This window comes from Rhinopithecus bieti, unplaced genomic scaffold (assembly GCF_001698545.2).
Source record: "Rhinopithecus bieti isolate Rb0 unplaced genomic scaffold, ASM169854v2 scaffold_44748, whole genome shotgun sequence".
NCBI classification, from domain to species: domain Eukaryota; kingdom Metazoa; phylum Chordata; class Mammalia; order Primates; family Cercopithecidae; genus Rhinopithecus; species Rhinopithecus bieti.
In genome coordinates, this window is record NW_016819104.1 from 1726110 (window position 1) to 1742830 (window position 16721).

Here is a 16721-nt window from a genome sequence, read left to right on the forward strand (position 1 = left end):
CTTGACTTGGAATAGGCTATTTGAAGTACAGAATTCCCACTGAGTGCTCATAAGTCTTTCTTGCATAGACACAATGATTCACTACAACCAGCTGAGGTAGCTGCATGGACTGCTTGGGGCCATCCCTTGTCTCTACCATCTGGGACATCAAGGTTCCTGCTTACCAAAGGCCGAAGGAGAATGAGCACAAGAGAGGATCCAGGGCTGGCTGGGACTAGGGGGCTCATTTTCTCATCACTGCTCAACCCAGCTCTGAATTCATGGACCAAGAAAGCGAAGAGTGACCCTTTCCTGAAACCATCCAGTGTGATAGGCATTAAGGCCACAAGACTGTTCAACTCAGAAAGACCAACAAGAGAGGTGTGTGTTTTGTCTCAGCCAAGACAGAGTCAAGAGTATCCATTTCTTGAGCGTGCCTTGGAATAAGCTAAGTTGGTGGAATTCTTCCAAATCTCCCCTCTTGCAAAGCCGCTGGAACTCCCTCCCCACTAGAAAGCAGCCAGAGCTCAGGGAACTCATTTTAACTATTCCAGAAGACTGGGACTGGCAGGGTGAGGGATCTGGACTGGTAGAATTCATTTATGTTCAATTCAGCTCCCCTGGGCAAATAGCCCTGGCTTGGGAATCAAGAAATGAGCTTTTCCTGAATTGCTGAAGTCCTTTCTGAGACACTGCAGAGGACTCTGAAAATAGTGCAGGCTATCTGGAGTTCACTTTCATTCTGGCTTCTGGTTAAGAGCCAGGATCTGGTATTAGGCTCCTGGGGTCCGAATTCTAGCTCTTCAACTTATTAGAAAAGTGAGATATTGGGTAAACTACTTAACCTCTAAGTTTTGGTTCCCCGGCCCCCACCACTCGGCAAAATAGGGGTGATGAAAATGTTATTACCTAACCCCATAGGGGATTCACTGGGAGGCACAAATAAGATAATGCTTATAAAACACCAAGTACAATGCCTCGGTGTTGTACCCAATAAATGTTAACTGCATTACTGTACTAACTTAGTGCAACTGATCCCAACCCAGGTGCTAGTTCCTCGATTGCAAAACAGTGACTCAAACCATGGACTGTTGGTGAACTTTATAGCGCTGGCATGCTGTGATCCTGTATGCACTGGGCATTGAGCCATCTTTGTGGTGGTGGTAGCAGCAGTAGTATTGTTTGTATGTGAGAGTCTATGTGTATTTTGGGAAAGAGGTAATAAGAAATGTGGGAATATGGGTAACTTAAGATTCTTGAGTGCCTATTGCATGTCTGGTGGATACTAGGTGTTTTATATGCATTAACTTACGTAATTCTTACAACAACAGGGGAAATAAACAGTATTATCTCTACCCTAAAGATGAAGTTCAGACAGGTTAACGCAATGCCCTAAGTCAGTTATGAAGTGGCAAGGCTGGGGTTAGATTTCTAACTCTTGTTACTACGTACAGGCTATGGAGGAACCGCTACAAGCACAGAAGCTATCATTGAAAGCACAGTCAGTTCCACATTTTAATGTTACAAGATTTCAAAAGGAGGAAGAGAACAAATTCATACAGGAAAATCCAGAAAGCCAGCATGGAAGAGATAGCAATTTAGGAGGGGCATTCCACTAACAGAAATTATAGCCAAAACAATGGCCATTCCTGGTGGAGATAAACCACATGGATAAAGACCCAAATGTGGCTGGGTGCAGTGGCTCACACCTGTAATCCCAGCACTTTGGGAGGCCAAGCGGGGGGATCATGAGGTCAGGAGATTGAGACCATCCTGGCTAATGGAGTGACACCCCATCTCTACTAAAAATACAAAAAATTAGCCGGGCGTGGTGGTGGGTGCCTATAGTCCCAGCTACTCGGGAGGCTGGGGCAGGAGAATGGCGTGAACCCAGGAGGCAGAGCTTGCAGTGAGCTGAGATCGCACCACTGCACTCCAGCCTTGGTGATAGAGTGAGACTCCATCTCAAAAAAAAAAAAAAAAAAAAAAAAGCGACCCAAATATGTGAAACTGTGGGGCATGTTCAGGGGGCATCAAAGAGCCCCTTCAACAGTAGGTGTATGTTGTAAAGGAGGAGGTGAGAGGAGGCTGGAAAAGTCAGGATTGGGCTGTGGAGAACCCTGAGGAACAGCTCAGGGCAGGAGGCCTTGAATTCAGGTGGGAAAGAGATAGCATTAACAGCTGGGAAGAGCCAAAGGCCGGCCCCCAATCAGAACCTGCAGGAAAGGGTTAGTGCTGTGCCTGGGGTGGCTCCTACCTAGAAGACAGAACCTGAGACTTACAGCTGACAGATACACCAAGTCAGCTGTGCCCATTTCTCCACAGCTGACATGAAGTAAAACACTCACTACAGGAGTGCAAGGGGACTTCATTCCACAGGGGATCATTTATTTAGCCACCCTCTACGTCCCAGAGCACTTCCATCTATTGGAGGCAAGATAACTTGGTACTTAACATTTTGTCTTTGGCATCAGACACAAGCTCTTGTTCTATTAAAAACTGTGTGACCTGGATACATTACTTAGCATCTCTAAGCCTCAGTTTCCTTAACTCTAAACTGGAGGTGATAACGTTCTCATACATGGAATTTCTGCGAGGATCAAATGAGGTAATGCATGAGAACAGGCTATCACAGCCCTGGCTGACATAGCCCAATAATGTTCACTAGAGTTCACTAGTGGTGGCGTTACTCATTGTGGATGTAAGAGATAAGCACCTGGAAACTTGGGGAAGTATGGATGCTACAGATAAATCCAGAGAAAGAGCTGGAATGGAGCTCAGGGATCATTGAACCCCTCAGCCAGGGCCCAACAAGAGAAGATTAATTCCCCAGGTTCACGCATGAGTTGGTGTCCCAGAGATTCCAGGAAAAATAATTTAAAAAGGAATGCAGACCCAAACAATCAGGGAAGCGCTCCACAATCCTTGGCAAGAAGGGGCTGCTTCTGCAGCCCACAGACCAGGTCTAACATGTGGCTCTGCCTTTTACTGACTGAGTGACTTCAAGCAAGTTATTTCACCTCCCCCACTTCAGTTTCCCCATCTGCTAAATGGGGACAGTAATCCCTGCCTGTACACCTGTTGTGAGAACTGAATGAGATGACCTCTATAGGGCATTGAGGACCCTGCTGGCACATGGGAAACAACTCTCCTTAAATGGTAGCTACTATAATTCTTTTAAATTGAAGGTCAGGCAAGATAGGATGGGCAGATAAGAGTAGGGAGGTGTATCAGTCCATTTTCATGCTGCTGAGACTGGGTAATTTATAAAGGAAAGAGGTTTAATTGACTCAGTTCCACGTGACTAGGGGGGCCTCACAATCACGGCGGAAGATGAAAGAGCAAAGGGACGTCTTACATGGCAGCCGGCAAAGAGAATGAGAACCAAGTGAAAGGGGTTTCCCCTGATAAAACCATCAGAACTCATGAGACTTACTCACTATCATGAGAACAGTATGGGGGAAACCACCCCCATGATTCAATTATCTCCCACCGGGCTCCTCCCACATGTGGGAATTATAAAAGCTAAAATTCAAGATGAGATTTGGGTGGGGACACAGCCAAACCATATCAGGAGGGTACACCAGACAAAAGCAGCAGCTTGACCAAGTCTACAGATCGAAAATAGACTGTGTTTGTGTTTGGGAATCAGAGACCTGGATTTAAGTCTAGATCTGTTGATAAACAACTAAGTGACTTTGGGTCCTCAGCTCCTCCTGTCTGAAAGACAGTTTCGAAGCATCCTGGCCTAATTCACAGAAGGGCTATTGTTTGGGTTCAGAAAGGAAGTGGGCAGGAAGATACATTGCAAATTATAAAGCTCTGCCTGCAAGAGCTGGTTCTCTCTCTCCCTGGACTGAAAAATGCTTGAGGCCAAGACAGTCTCTTCTTGAAATCGCCCCTCCCTGGTACAGTAGCTGGCATAGCATGCATGCCACCACTCTGTGGATGGGAACCACACTGTCCCCACTCACCCTTGGAATGCCTCAGACTCTGGCTACCCAAGGGATGAAGACCTTCCCCTCTAGCTGACCCAGTTCTACTGGAAACAACCTTTGCCCTAACAAAAGACAGAGGCCCCAGAGCGAGCCATGGTATTTGGGGGTGGACCCTTTGCAGAATGGTTGGGCCTGGGTTACAAGTATAGGGAGGAAAAAATGAAAAATGGAATCTGCCCCAGAGAGATCGGGACCAGTAGTTTCCAAGTAAAGCCACAGCGCTCTCACATACACACAGATACACTTGGAATGGATATTGAAGTCTTAATATAGACTGCCCACATGCCTGTTCCCAAGTGCTGTCAGCAAAATGCTGTCTCTGTTTCCCTCCCAGAGCATATTTTGGAAGCTTAGGACAAGGGCACCATCTGGACTTCCCTGCAGTACAGTGAGAGTAATTTGGCTTTCCCTCCTTCTGTCTCCTTTCCCCACTGTCACCCCCAACTCACCTTTCAGTCACAGGATGAAAGATCCTTCTGTAAAACAAAATCCACTAGGAGAGGAAAGAAGCAGCTGCATCCTGCACAGAAGTGACATGGAATGACCACTTAGGGTGCAGCAGGAAGGATGTTCCAACCCAGTCATTTTTTTGCTTGCTCAGCAGAAATGTGTAGCACAAGAAACTAACGTTCTTCCAATTTACAGATAAGAAAACTGACTTTCCTAGCCACAGCCCTCCATCTGGGCAGTACACACACATATATACCCCAAGGGCTGTTTTAAAATGGGTAGGAGGTATTTGGGATTGACATGATGGAAGTACTGCAAGCAATTAGTGGGAGCAGTGCAAAGTTTCTAAAGGCCCTGTAAGCATGGGACAGTCACACACAATGAAGACTTGTTCAGCCCCCACTGTCCACTGATCTCTAGTAACACTGTCTAGGGAGCAGTGGGAGAGCTGGATTCTGAGATTTAACTTGGCCCAGAAGCCCTTCCATCAGAATTCATAATTCCTTCTTCAATGTGATGCGTTCCTGTGACTCCCTCCCTCCTATGTGGCATGTAAGAGCCCGTAAAACAGATCTCATTGTCCTCTGGCATTTGGCTTCATTTCAAATCACAGCAACAGGCTAGAATCAATATGACTATCCCTGGATTGTTCAAATTAGTTCCTGAATCATTGCTTTTGTACTTTTCCACATAAATGTGGGTACTTTCTTGGTATTCGGATTTTCTTGCCATTTATTTTCCAATAATTGGATGAAATGTGTCTTGTTTCTTGGAATAAGCTAATACTTTTCTGTGCTTGCCAAAAGTTGTTTTGTGCTCATTGCTCATCTTTTATAATCTTCTTGGATGCTTTTCCCAATTTTTCATAACCCTGAGTGAATAAGAGGACTTTGGCAAGCAGTGCGTGAGGATTCAGTCTTTCCTTCCCCCAGGATGGGGACTAAGTGTGAAGTGAGCTAGAAAAGTCTTCTCAGTCAACCCTTTGGTGTGCATCTATTGCAGGTACTGAGAGTCAGTGCCCCTGGATATTTGACAAATCACATTCCTCTCTTCAATTTAGTTATATCTATACCAGGAAGCTATAAACTTTTATGAATAACTATAAGAGGATAAAACTTTGCATTGTGGTCTCCTGAAATGTCATTCAATCACATTGCCCTCTGGACACCACATTGCTGAAGCTTTCAGAGCCTTTCTCAGTGTCACAGAGGCATGCTTTGGCCTAAATTGTCTCATGATCTCATGTAGAAGCTGTCTTCCTTGTTCACTCCAGAGCTCAGACCTCAGGCAAAAGACATCCCAGGCATCCGGCTGAAGCATCAGATTCTTTTTTTCTTTTGTACAGTTCATCCATTTAAGTGAGAAGTAATTCCACTAAAATGGATGTTAATTTGGTTATCTATATCTAAACATAGGTAGTCCCTATTGAGATGTTCATAGCCCTTTTTTTCTACTTCATTCAATCAATGTGCTAGATCACATTGCAAGATTTCTCCAGCATTGATTTACCCTTAACTCCTGATATGAGCCCTACTTGATTGTAATAAATTATTTTTAATGCTTTTTCCACTAGGTAGTATTAATTTTGGCTTTTTGCATATGTGATTGTAAGAGGCATTGGCCTATTTTCCCCTCAAATGTCTGCTGAAATATACTTGTAAACCCATGTAGACCAACACTTTTTGTGGGTAGGAGATGACCAAAACTAATTCTTGCCTTTATTCAAATGAACTACATAACATTAAATCTCTACAATTAAAACAAAGCAAGCCTTTACTAATACTATTTATGTGGGCTCTGGAATGACTTAATAAATATTTAACAAAAATGCCCTGTACATACCAGTACAGTGGTTCTCATGGGACAAACTCTTCCACAGAAATGGCAATGATCCTAAAAGAGAAAAGGTATATAGTTTGAGATGTGTTCAGTATATCTATTTTCATAATACAAGAATACGAGCTACAGAAAGACAAGACTGGCAAAATCTTCTTGGTAGTCATCAGACAATAAGACAAAGTAAGATACAAACGTGAATAATATATGGACTCTCAAGAAATACAGTCCCAAAAATGTGTGAATGGCCTTTGTTGTCATCTATGGAACTTAACACGTCACTTCATTCTAGTGCCTCTCCCTTTATCGGAGCCCCAGCAGCCAGACATTTCTAGTAATAAGCATTGCAATTCCCATTTAATGAGGGTTTACTTTGTGCCAGGCACAGAATTTGAAGCCTCCTTTATCTCATGTACACCTGAGCTCCTTTACATGTTTTAGGCTTATTTAATCAGCATGATTCTTTGAGTGGTTATGTTGTCATCACAATTTTGCCTATGAAGAAATTGGAGTTCAGAGAGACCAAAAGACCCAGGAGTTGGAGCCAGAGCCAAACTCTCCTCATCCATGCCCTGTGTTGGGATGAGTTTGAAGTCATAGGAGCATGAGGAGGAAATAGGTTTAACTAAAATCAGCAAAGGTTTCAAAAGGTCCTGCAGACTTCACTTTTAATTCACGGATGGTGGCAGCCACTGCCTAGAAGTCACTTCTGGGAGGATCTGGACGTCTTTGCAGGAGGCTTATCCCACTCTGGCTTTCAGCAGCTTCTTTAATAAGAAGTGGAAGAGATACAGATGCTCTGGGGAAAGGATCATAGAAGAAAAGTTGGCTTCTAGAAGCAGCTATTTCAGAATGTTTCAGGAAAAAAAAAAAAAAAGCATCACGGGACTTCCCTGATTCTTTGTGTTATCTCATGTTTCTCTTATTTGCTTATACTCTGCCAAGTTCCTGAAAGACTGTGTCATTGATTATCTTGTTTCACTCTAATGACAATTCTTAGATGCATCCCTATATTATGGATTAAAAAAAAATAATCAGAGGGGCTAAGTAGCCCCAACTTACGTGGACAGAAGAGGTATCTGACTAGGCTCAAGGTCTTGCATTTTCCAGCATGATCCTGCACCCAAACATATCACTCTCCATTTGCGCAAACTCCTGTACAACTTGATGAAAAATGTGCTTTAAAATCCAAGTTTTCTTATCTTTGGGGGGAAAATAATTGCATTTCACTCTGGTTTTCTAGGTTGGTATGATAGCCAGACCACATTTGGGGATCTTCAGTCAATGAAACTATGGAAAATTCTTTTTATTTTTAGCCATAATTGCATTCCATATCCTACAATGCAGAAAATCTTATCACCAGGCAGACCCATGATAATTGCCAAACCTTAGGGTGAGAATGTGGTGCCTGGTAAACATCAAACCGTGGTCTTCTCTGCAGACTGTGTGTGCTCTTATGCATAAAGACAAACTTGTTAATGACTTTCTATAAATAAGTTCTAGCTTATAATTGTTGCAGCAACAGCTACTGAAATGTGATCTCCCCTCAAATACAGAACACCTTTCCTTTTCTCTTCACTTTCTTGTAGAAAGAAACTATTTGCATGCTCTAAAGTGAAATGAATAGTCACTGTCACTTTTTGTCTGTGTGACCTCAGAAGAGGTGTTTCACTTCTCTGTACCTTAATGTCTTCGCTTCACCTATTTTAGGAACAAATGTGGTAATATGGGTGAACTCTTTTAGGCTATAGAATATACAGCATTCATCTCTGAACTTCTGGGATCTGGCATAGGGTGGGCATTTTGGACCTATACATTGACTAGAATTCAGCTTATTTGAGTTGAATATGCCTTGAAAAGTTTAAAGGACTGTAGAAAGGTGACAATAGTAATCATCATCATTTAAAGGAAAGGGAGAGCTTAATGTTTAGGTTCTCTCAACATGTATTTTCCTTCTATCTGTGTAGAACACTTACAGGAAAATATATGTCCTGGAAGTTCTTTATTCATCTCCCAAATTAAAACTAGCAGGGGTCAGCAAACTACAGTCACAGACCAAATCTAGCCTACGCTGTGTTTCTGTACCTTTACTGGAACCCAGCCATGCCCATTCTTTTATATTTTGTCCATTACTGCTTTCATACTATAAAAGCAGAATTGAATAGTTGTGACAGGTACTATATAGTCAGCATAGATAAAATATTTACTATCTGAATTTTTACAGGAAAAAGTCTGCTAACCTTTGGATTACAGTATGAGCCATTCAGAATGCATTTCTCTTTAAAAGTTCTCACCTCATTCAGTGTCTGGAACACAGTGAGTGCTCCCCAATAGGTGACATCTTCCTCAAGTTCCCTTGGGAGAACAGACTCAATGTCGGATCCACAAAGGAGACCTGCACATACCTAACCCCTGTTTCTGCAGAAGCTGAAGGCTGTATTATCTATTGCTTGTATAATAAATATTGCATAACAACAACAATAATAGCTAATTATGGAGTGCTTACTGCATGCCAGGCCCTGGGCTAAGTGCTTTTTTATATTCAGTTTTATAGAATCATCACATTATTATTACTATCCCTGTTACAGATGAGAAACTTGCTCACCTAATGGTACCCAGGGGTGAAAACAGGCTTTGCGACCCACACAGCCCAATGTGATACTCAGTGTCTTGTTTCCCATTAGAGACACCCTTTGGAATTCCAGACTTTCTTCAACCAGTTCAGCCAAGCACGTTGTTCTCTCTGTCCCTTGGGACATCACACTTCATTGTACAATAGACAGCCTGCATTGCTTCATTCATTCATTTAACAATTATTTCTGCCTTGATACAGTTAATATGTACCAGGTATAGGGGATGTCACAGGGGCCAATAAGATAGAGCCCTTGCCTGGATGAAGTCTAAAGTCTAGTGAAAGAGTTGAGCATCATCAGTCACACAACAAATGTCAACATAAAACTGTGATATGTATTTTGAAAACTACAGACTGCCATGAGAGTGGGTCATGGGGATCTCCCTCGACAGGTGACCCTTGAGCTGAGATACAAAGGAGTTCATAAGTAGGGGTCAAACAGTGAAGGGAGGGAAGGGTATTCCCTCCCTTCTCTGTTTGAGGGAAGGGAAGCATAAGAAACAGAATAAGCACATGTTCTAGGAAAAGAGAAAGCCCAGTATATAAGGGAGGCTGAAAGAAAGACACCAAGCAGAGCACAGAAAACAAGGAGACATGGTTAGAAAAGTCAGGGGTCCCAGATGTGCATTTTTATGTTACAGGCAAGGGGAAGCCACTGGCGTGTTTAAGCAGGGGTAAGGTGTTAGCATTGTCACTCTGAATGCCATGTGTGGTCTTCTGTTCCAAGGCTGCTCTTTTGCATTCACCAAAGGGCTTCTGCTAATGGAGCATCATGCTGAGAAAGGCAATCTAAGGTCTAAGAACATAGCCTGTTGCCCTCCTGAGGCATGAGGGGTGCGTGAGCAACCCCCGGCATGCACTGGTGCATCACCTTGCTACCACAAAATGAAAACTCAGACCTGTGCAACTGAAGCTGCTCCAAGCTTAACCTATGACAAGTGTGGCTTGTGTCAACTTGGAAGCCTGCTTGCAGCAGGTCTGCTTATTTAACACAGAGGAGTACTTGTCTGTTAGCTTGAAAGCTGAGTTACTGGTCACCAAAGGCTAATGGTTTTCAGGCTTCCACTTCAATTAGGTGCACAGGAGAAGCTTTGCCTCTGGTCCTAAGAAAATTCTAGTGAAATTCTTCATTACCCTTAGGATGGAATCAAGACCCCCCCCCCCCCACCTTGGCCTGCCAGCTCTTCATGGTCTTCTCCTGCCTTCCAATACAATTTCTCCTCATACCACCCTCCCTTACTTAGGAGTTTCTCAATAAGCACATGTTGAATGATTGGATCTATGAATGACTGTATAATCATGGGCAAGACATAGCTCCTCTTTGATCCTCATTTTCTTCCTTTTTAAAAGTAATGGGCTGAGAACTAAGGCCTTGGTTTTCTGTAAGACGCCTTCTAAGACTCTATGAGATGCAGAATTGGTATTCATTCAGCAAATGCTTGCCAACATCTCCTCTGAGCCAAATCCCATCACCAGGGATGTGATGATGGATATCCATGCCCTTGAGATGTTTACCCAAAAGTAGACACAGACACAAAGAGAATAGTTTCAAAATAGCATATGCTTGAGTATGAACTCAAATAGTCACAGAAACTGGGCACAATCCCAGCTCTGCCACTATCTCTCAGAGGCTTGGTGTCTCCATGACTCAAATGGAAATAATGGCACTAACTCATGGAAGTTTTCAAGAATTAAATGAGATGTTTCTGCTGCCATCATCTCTGGCACAAAGAGGTGCTCGACAAATGTTGGTGATGATCATCAAGTGGTGATGACTTTTTTTTTTCTTTTTGAGACGGAGTCTCGCTCTGTCACCCAGGCTGGAGTTTTCAGTGGCGTGATCTCAGCTCACTGCAAAGCTCTGCCTCCCAGGCTCACACCATTCTCCTGCCTCAGCCTCCCAAGTAGCTGGGACTACAGGCACCTGCCACCACGCCCGACTAATTTTTTGTATTTTTAGTAGAGATGGGATTTCACTGTGTTAGCCAGGATGGTCTTGATCTCCACGCCCGACTAATTTTTTGTATTTTTAGTAGAGAATGTGGTTTCACTGTGTTAGCCAGGGTGGTCTTGATCTCCTGACCTCGTGATCCACCCGACTCAGTCTCCCAAAGTGCTGGGATTACAGGCGTGAGCCACCGCGCCTAGCCGATGATGACTAACTTTGACAATGATGTTCAGCACCCATGTGACTGTACCAGGTGTCTATGGTTTACATCTGTTCTGATCACCCAGTACCCATGCCATTTTGGTTGCAAAATATTTTGAATTTTGATTAGAGTTCTCCAAACAGAATCAATAGGCTATATACACAGATATATAAGAGATTTATTGTGGAAATTGGCTCACAATTATGGAAGCCAAGAAGTCCCACAATATGCAGTCTGCAAGCTGGAGAACCAGGGGGTGCTGACTGTGTAATTCCCAATCCCAAACCATAGGGAGAGAGGTGATCGCTAGTATAAGTCCCAGATCTAAAATCTGGAGACTCAAGAACCAGGAGCTCTGATGTCCAGGGGCAAAAAAGAGGGATGTCCCAGCTCAAGGAAAGAGAGATAATCCTCCACCTTTTTATTCTATTCATACCTGCAATAGATTGGATGTTGCCCACCCCCACTGATAAGGCCAGATCTTCTTTACTCAGCCTACTGATTCAAATGCTAATATCTTCTAGAAGCACCTTCACAGGCACACCCAGAAATAATGTTTTTCCTGCTCTCTGGGCATCCCTTTGCCCCGTCAAGTTGCCCATATAAAATTGCCCATATAAAATTAACCATCACAAACTTGCCTCCTGGATGACAGCACCATGAGAGCAGAGAGGAGCTACACTTGGTGCTCAGAGACAGTATTTCATGGAAGGTGTCCTGGAGAAGATGAGAAACAAAGAGAATAGTTGCAAAATAGCATGTGCTTGGATGTGAACTCAAACAGTCATAGGAACTGGGCACAAACCCAGCTGAACTATGAGGTAAGGAAGGGTAAAAGCAAGGCTTCCTCAGACCCCACTTTGCCCTCCTCTACACCAGAGAGATCTTTCAAAAATGCACATCAGATCAATTGGTTTCTTCTTTAACACCTGTTACTTCCTATTGTGTTCAGAATAAAATCAAAGCTCCTCACCATGATCTACAAAGCCTTGCATGAACTGATCCCATCTTGAGCCACCTTCATCCCTTCCCAGCCATTCCTAGCTGCTTGTCCCTGTCTCAGGCTCTTTGCATTGGCCATGCTCTCTACAAGTGATATGCCTCCCTCTGATCTTCCCATACCTGGCTCATCGTCATCAGAATTTGGCTCAAATGTTAGCCTACCCAAAGGTTTTCACCAACCATACTACAGAATGTTGCTCCCACTTCTGCATCCCTGCCCCCATTCTTTCCATTATTGCCTTTCACTTTGTAAGTCCAAATCTTGTTCTGTTTCCTTCAAAGCTATCTTTGCCACCATCTGAAACTATCTCTAGGAGAACAAAGACCTTTTCGGTCTTATTCCAATTGACCTTAGCACATAGTTGGCCCTTAAAGATGTTTTGAACAAATGAATTCCAGGCCCATGTAAAGGATTGAGGTGAGGTGGCCTTTCTGAGATGAGAAGGCAAGGACAAGTCACATCAGATCATGGAGGACTTAGATATAGAGAATGCACTGGATCATGGCACCTGCCATGAGGGAGCATCATGACAAGACTGGTAATATTCTCCCTAGAAGACTGCCTGTCATTTATCAGTCTTGCCTTTCCAGGAAGCTTCTCTAGAAGGATACTTGCCTAAAACTAATTTAAAAAATCAAGATTATAAAATAATTTCCAGGAATCCAGGTTTAACCCTTTCACATGGTAATTCCAACTAAACTAGCAGAAGCCCTCAAGGCATCTCTTTAATGAATGTCTTAGATTCTTGAATTTGGTGTTTAATTAGCATGTCATCATTAGCCCCCCGAAGAATTTGCTCTCATTGTCCCTGCAATCTTAGTCAAATCATGCACTTGCTCAGACAGTTGAACAATCACTTACTGATCATCTGTTTCACATCAGACACTCTGATTACTCTGCATAAGCCTTAAAATTGGGGCTCAGCTAAGGTATAGCTTAGGACCCATCTAAGTTATTCAAAAATTCAGACTTTAAATGGTTGAGATTTAAAAGTGTTACCTATAAACGGCAAAAAGCAATCCACAGGCATCACTTTCAGAACCCATCTGCCAATCTGATACTCTGTCCCTAGCAGGATGTGATTTGCACATTGCCCAAATTCATGGTAGGAAAAGCAGTGAACCCCGCTTTTCTCCAGACCCACCTGGACCCATGCATGCTGTGAGTGGTTAGTGGGTATTGGGTTGGCATTCTTGTGCCTGACTAGGGAAGAGCAAAGGCAACAGCTGCAGGAACTGTGATCACCACCAACAAAGACCTGGAAGGCAGTAGAAAGGAAGCAGCACTTTTTCGTGGTTAAGCCCTGCTGTTGGTGCATGATCTGGTACAGGTCCCAGGTTATCTTTGATGCCCAAACCATGTTCTTACAGCTGAGAACAAAAAACCTGGTGACTGTCAAGCTGTCTCCTGAGCTCTTCTGTTGCTCCTAGATGTTCTGTTGCCTGGGAAATCTCCTGGTGCCTCTTCAGCACACAAACATACACATTCTATAAATTGCAAAGGCCTATGGAGCACATGTCTGCCTTAATAGCCATCACCTGAAGTTAAACACCCCCCAACTCCCACCTCTATTTTCTCCTAGTTCCAATCTGCCTTCTTAAAGTCCATGCTGATTATCTCATTCACCTGCTCAAAGCCTATCTATTGCTGACATTCCAGGGGTCCTATGATCCGGACTCAGCCTGTTTTCCAACATAGGTGATGCATGTGCTCCTTAACCCACCCACACTGAAGTAGAGAAGGGTAAACAGCCAGACAAAACAGGACTCTGCTCACCAGCCAACAGTATGGGCTATAGCAGCACTTCTGAAACTTTAGCGTGCATCCAAATCACTAGGAATTTGAGAAAATGCAGATCTTGATTCAGAAGACCTGGGATGGGGCTCCCGATTGTGCATTTCTAACAAGCTCCTAGATGCTGCGGCTGCTGCTGATCCCTAGAGCACACACTGAATAGCCAAGCTCTATGTCATCTTATTAACGTCTGACTGGGGGTCAGAAAGAAAATGCTCAAAACTCATATTCAAAATAGCTTTATTTCTAGAATGTATTCACTATAAATTCACCAGTTTTGTAAAGCAAAAGATCAATTTCGTATGGTTCAACGTAACACAATCGACAGTCCATCAACAACTGCTAATAGAAACCAAAGCTCCTGATATCAGAATCCTAGCCAACTCACCTTGGAACAGACAGGAGGCACGACTTCAGATCAAAGTTTTTAATGTGTTAACTTAAGCTTAAAGCACAGCACAGCCTCAGCCCTGTACTTGCCAGCTCCTTTCTTACAGTTCCTGGCTCCCGAAAGAATCCCACCCTATGGGGCAACCCATGGCCCAGGAGACTTCTTCCTGCCTTTTTCTGGCTTGCAAGCTGGACAGAAGGATCACTCCACTGGATTGCCTTTCACATCCCTGCTCTGGTGTTCAAAACATGCTGTAACTTCAAGGCGTGTCTGGAAGCACTGGCACATTCCCTGGCGGTTTTGTCGGTCACCTGTATCAGTGGGAAGAACTTAGCAGATGGCAGGGTGTGTTTTGTTCTCATTAGAAGCTTACTCAGCACTGGAAGGGAGGTGTGCTGAGTGTGTGAGAAACCCTAGTCCCTGGTTCTTCCACCTGGCAACATTTCTCCACCTGCAGAAAGTCCTGGTTGTGTGGGGGTACAAGGGAGGGAGTATTACAAGTCCTGCAGAGGCAGAACAACCCCTGCCTGTGGTTGCTTTTCTGATGGCAGAGTAGCTACTGTAGAGTCATCCATCTTCATTGGCAAAACTACATAAGTGAAAAAGCAAAAAGCAAATAGGATATTTCAAGAGCAACAGTAATATGTGCTCTCTTCATGAGAAGTTCCACTACCGCTCAGGAAGCTCAGGATATTCTCAGATTCAAGGTACTGTCCATCTGATTAGGCATTGATGGGATATTAATGCTCATTGATTATGTTCCACTTGTTCTCAAGTCCAACCTCCCTCTAGCTGGTAAGCTTTTGATGAATACAAGTATCACCCCACATCAATTAAATCAGAATGTGAGAAGGCATAGACAGGCACAGGTGGGCTTTAAAAGCACCCAGGCGATCTGGATGCACAGTGAAGGTCACAAACCACTGGGTTAGATACGATTTATTTTTCTCAAAGTTAAAGGAAAAGCATCTTTTTTGATCATCACATTTGTCAACTTCTAAAACTTCACCTTTTTTAATGCAATACGAGATATTGGCAATAATGAGTACTCTCCTACACTTTCAGAGTCACAAATCACTTCTATGCACACCAACTTATTGGATTTTCAAATCAGCCTGTGGAAAATGCTAACACCATTACAGAAAGATATATGATGTGCTTGCTGTGGCATTGTTTATAAGAGACAAAAAATATGGAAACAACCCGAAAGCCAGTGAGAAGATGTCTAAATATGTTATGGGCATTTGTGCAACTGAGAATGCTATAGTTATTAGGAAGACTTGGGGAGATCTATATGCATTGACTTAGAAAGATCGCTACAAACTACTTTTAAATTTTAAAAAATCAAGTTCAGAATCATAATTATGAATCGTCCCTTTCTATTTTTTAACACTTACTGTGGACTAGGGAATTTATTGTTTTTTATACCCTATGTGTGTTTGTGTGATTTATAAGCACAAAACAAGTAACCATAAGGATGTACACTAGACTGTTAATAGTTGTGTGTATGGCGTGGACTAGAATTAGAAAGAGGTGGTGGGGGGCATCACTTTTTTTACTTCTATATTTTAATTTGTTAAAAAATTATGCTTCCAGCTGGGCGCAGTGGCTCACACTGTAATCCCAGCACTTCGGAAGGCCAAAGCAGATGGATCACAAGGTCAGGAGATCGAGACCACCCTGGCTAACACGGTGAAACCCCGTGTCTACAAAAAATACAAAAAATTAGCCTGACATGGTGACATGCACCTGTAGTCCCAGCTACAGCTACATGGGAGGCTGAGGCAGGAGAATCACTTGAACCTGAGAGGCGGAGGTTGAAGTGAGCCGAGATCACGCCACTGCAGTCCAGCCTGGGTGACAGAGCGAGACTCCAACTCAAAAAAAAAAAAAATTATGCTTCCATACTGTTAAGAAAAAACTATTTTAAAATCACAGCCCTGAGATGAATTGTAAGGACAGATCATCTTACGCATTTTTCAGAGGAAACAATTGATCCCAGTGATGTGAGGTAACATGATCATGTAGCTTAAAATTGCTGAAACATCTGTTTGAACATGTATGTATGCTTATGCACAATTTTTTAAAATGAATTTTAAAAAAATAAGTAACAGGGAAAAGGCTCAACAGGTGGACTGATCCTTGTTGAATGAGGAGGAAATAAAGTCCTGCACAACCAGATGACCGGAGCAGGCTGATGCATCAGAAGCCTGATCCATCAGCTACTACTGCATCTTGCAGGCTAGCCAGTTTCATCCCAGGTCATGGCTGACTCAGGACCTAACAGTTCCCTGTTTGCCCCGAGGCTGCGAGGAAGATTTACTGGCTGCCAGTGGCAGCTGTTGGTGCAGCAGGGACACAACGTCCACCCCTACAGCGCAGTTCCGTTCCTAACAAGGAAAATTCGCTTTACACGTGCTTTAGGGGAAATGTCCTGGGATGGAGCCAGAGCCAGATGGGCTCTGAGCTTATTAAAAGCATGCTTGTT

At 43.4% G+C, this 16721-nt stretch overlaps 1 protein-coding gene across 1 annotated transcript in view; it reads left to right on the forward strand.

The window, feature by feature from the left end:
- CA10 (carbonic anhydrase 10 (inactive)) overlaps nt 1–16721 on the forward strand; it is a 552992-nt gene that overhangs the window by 514963 nt on the left and 21308 nt on the right. The gene's annotated exons all lie outside the window — the stretch shown is intronic.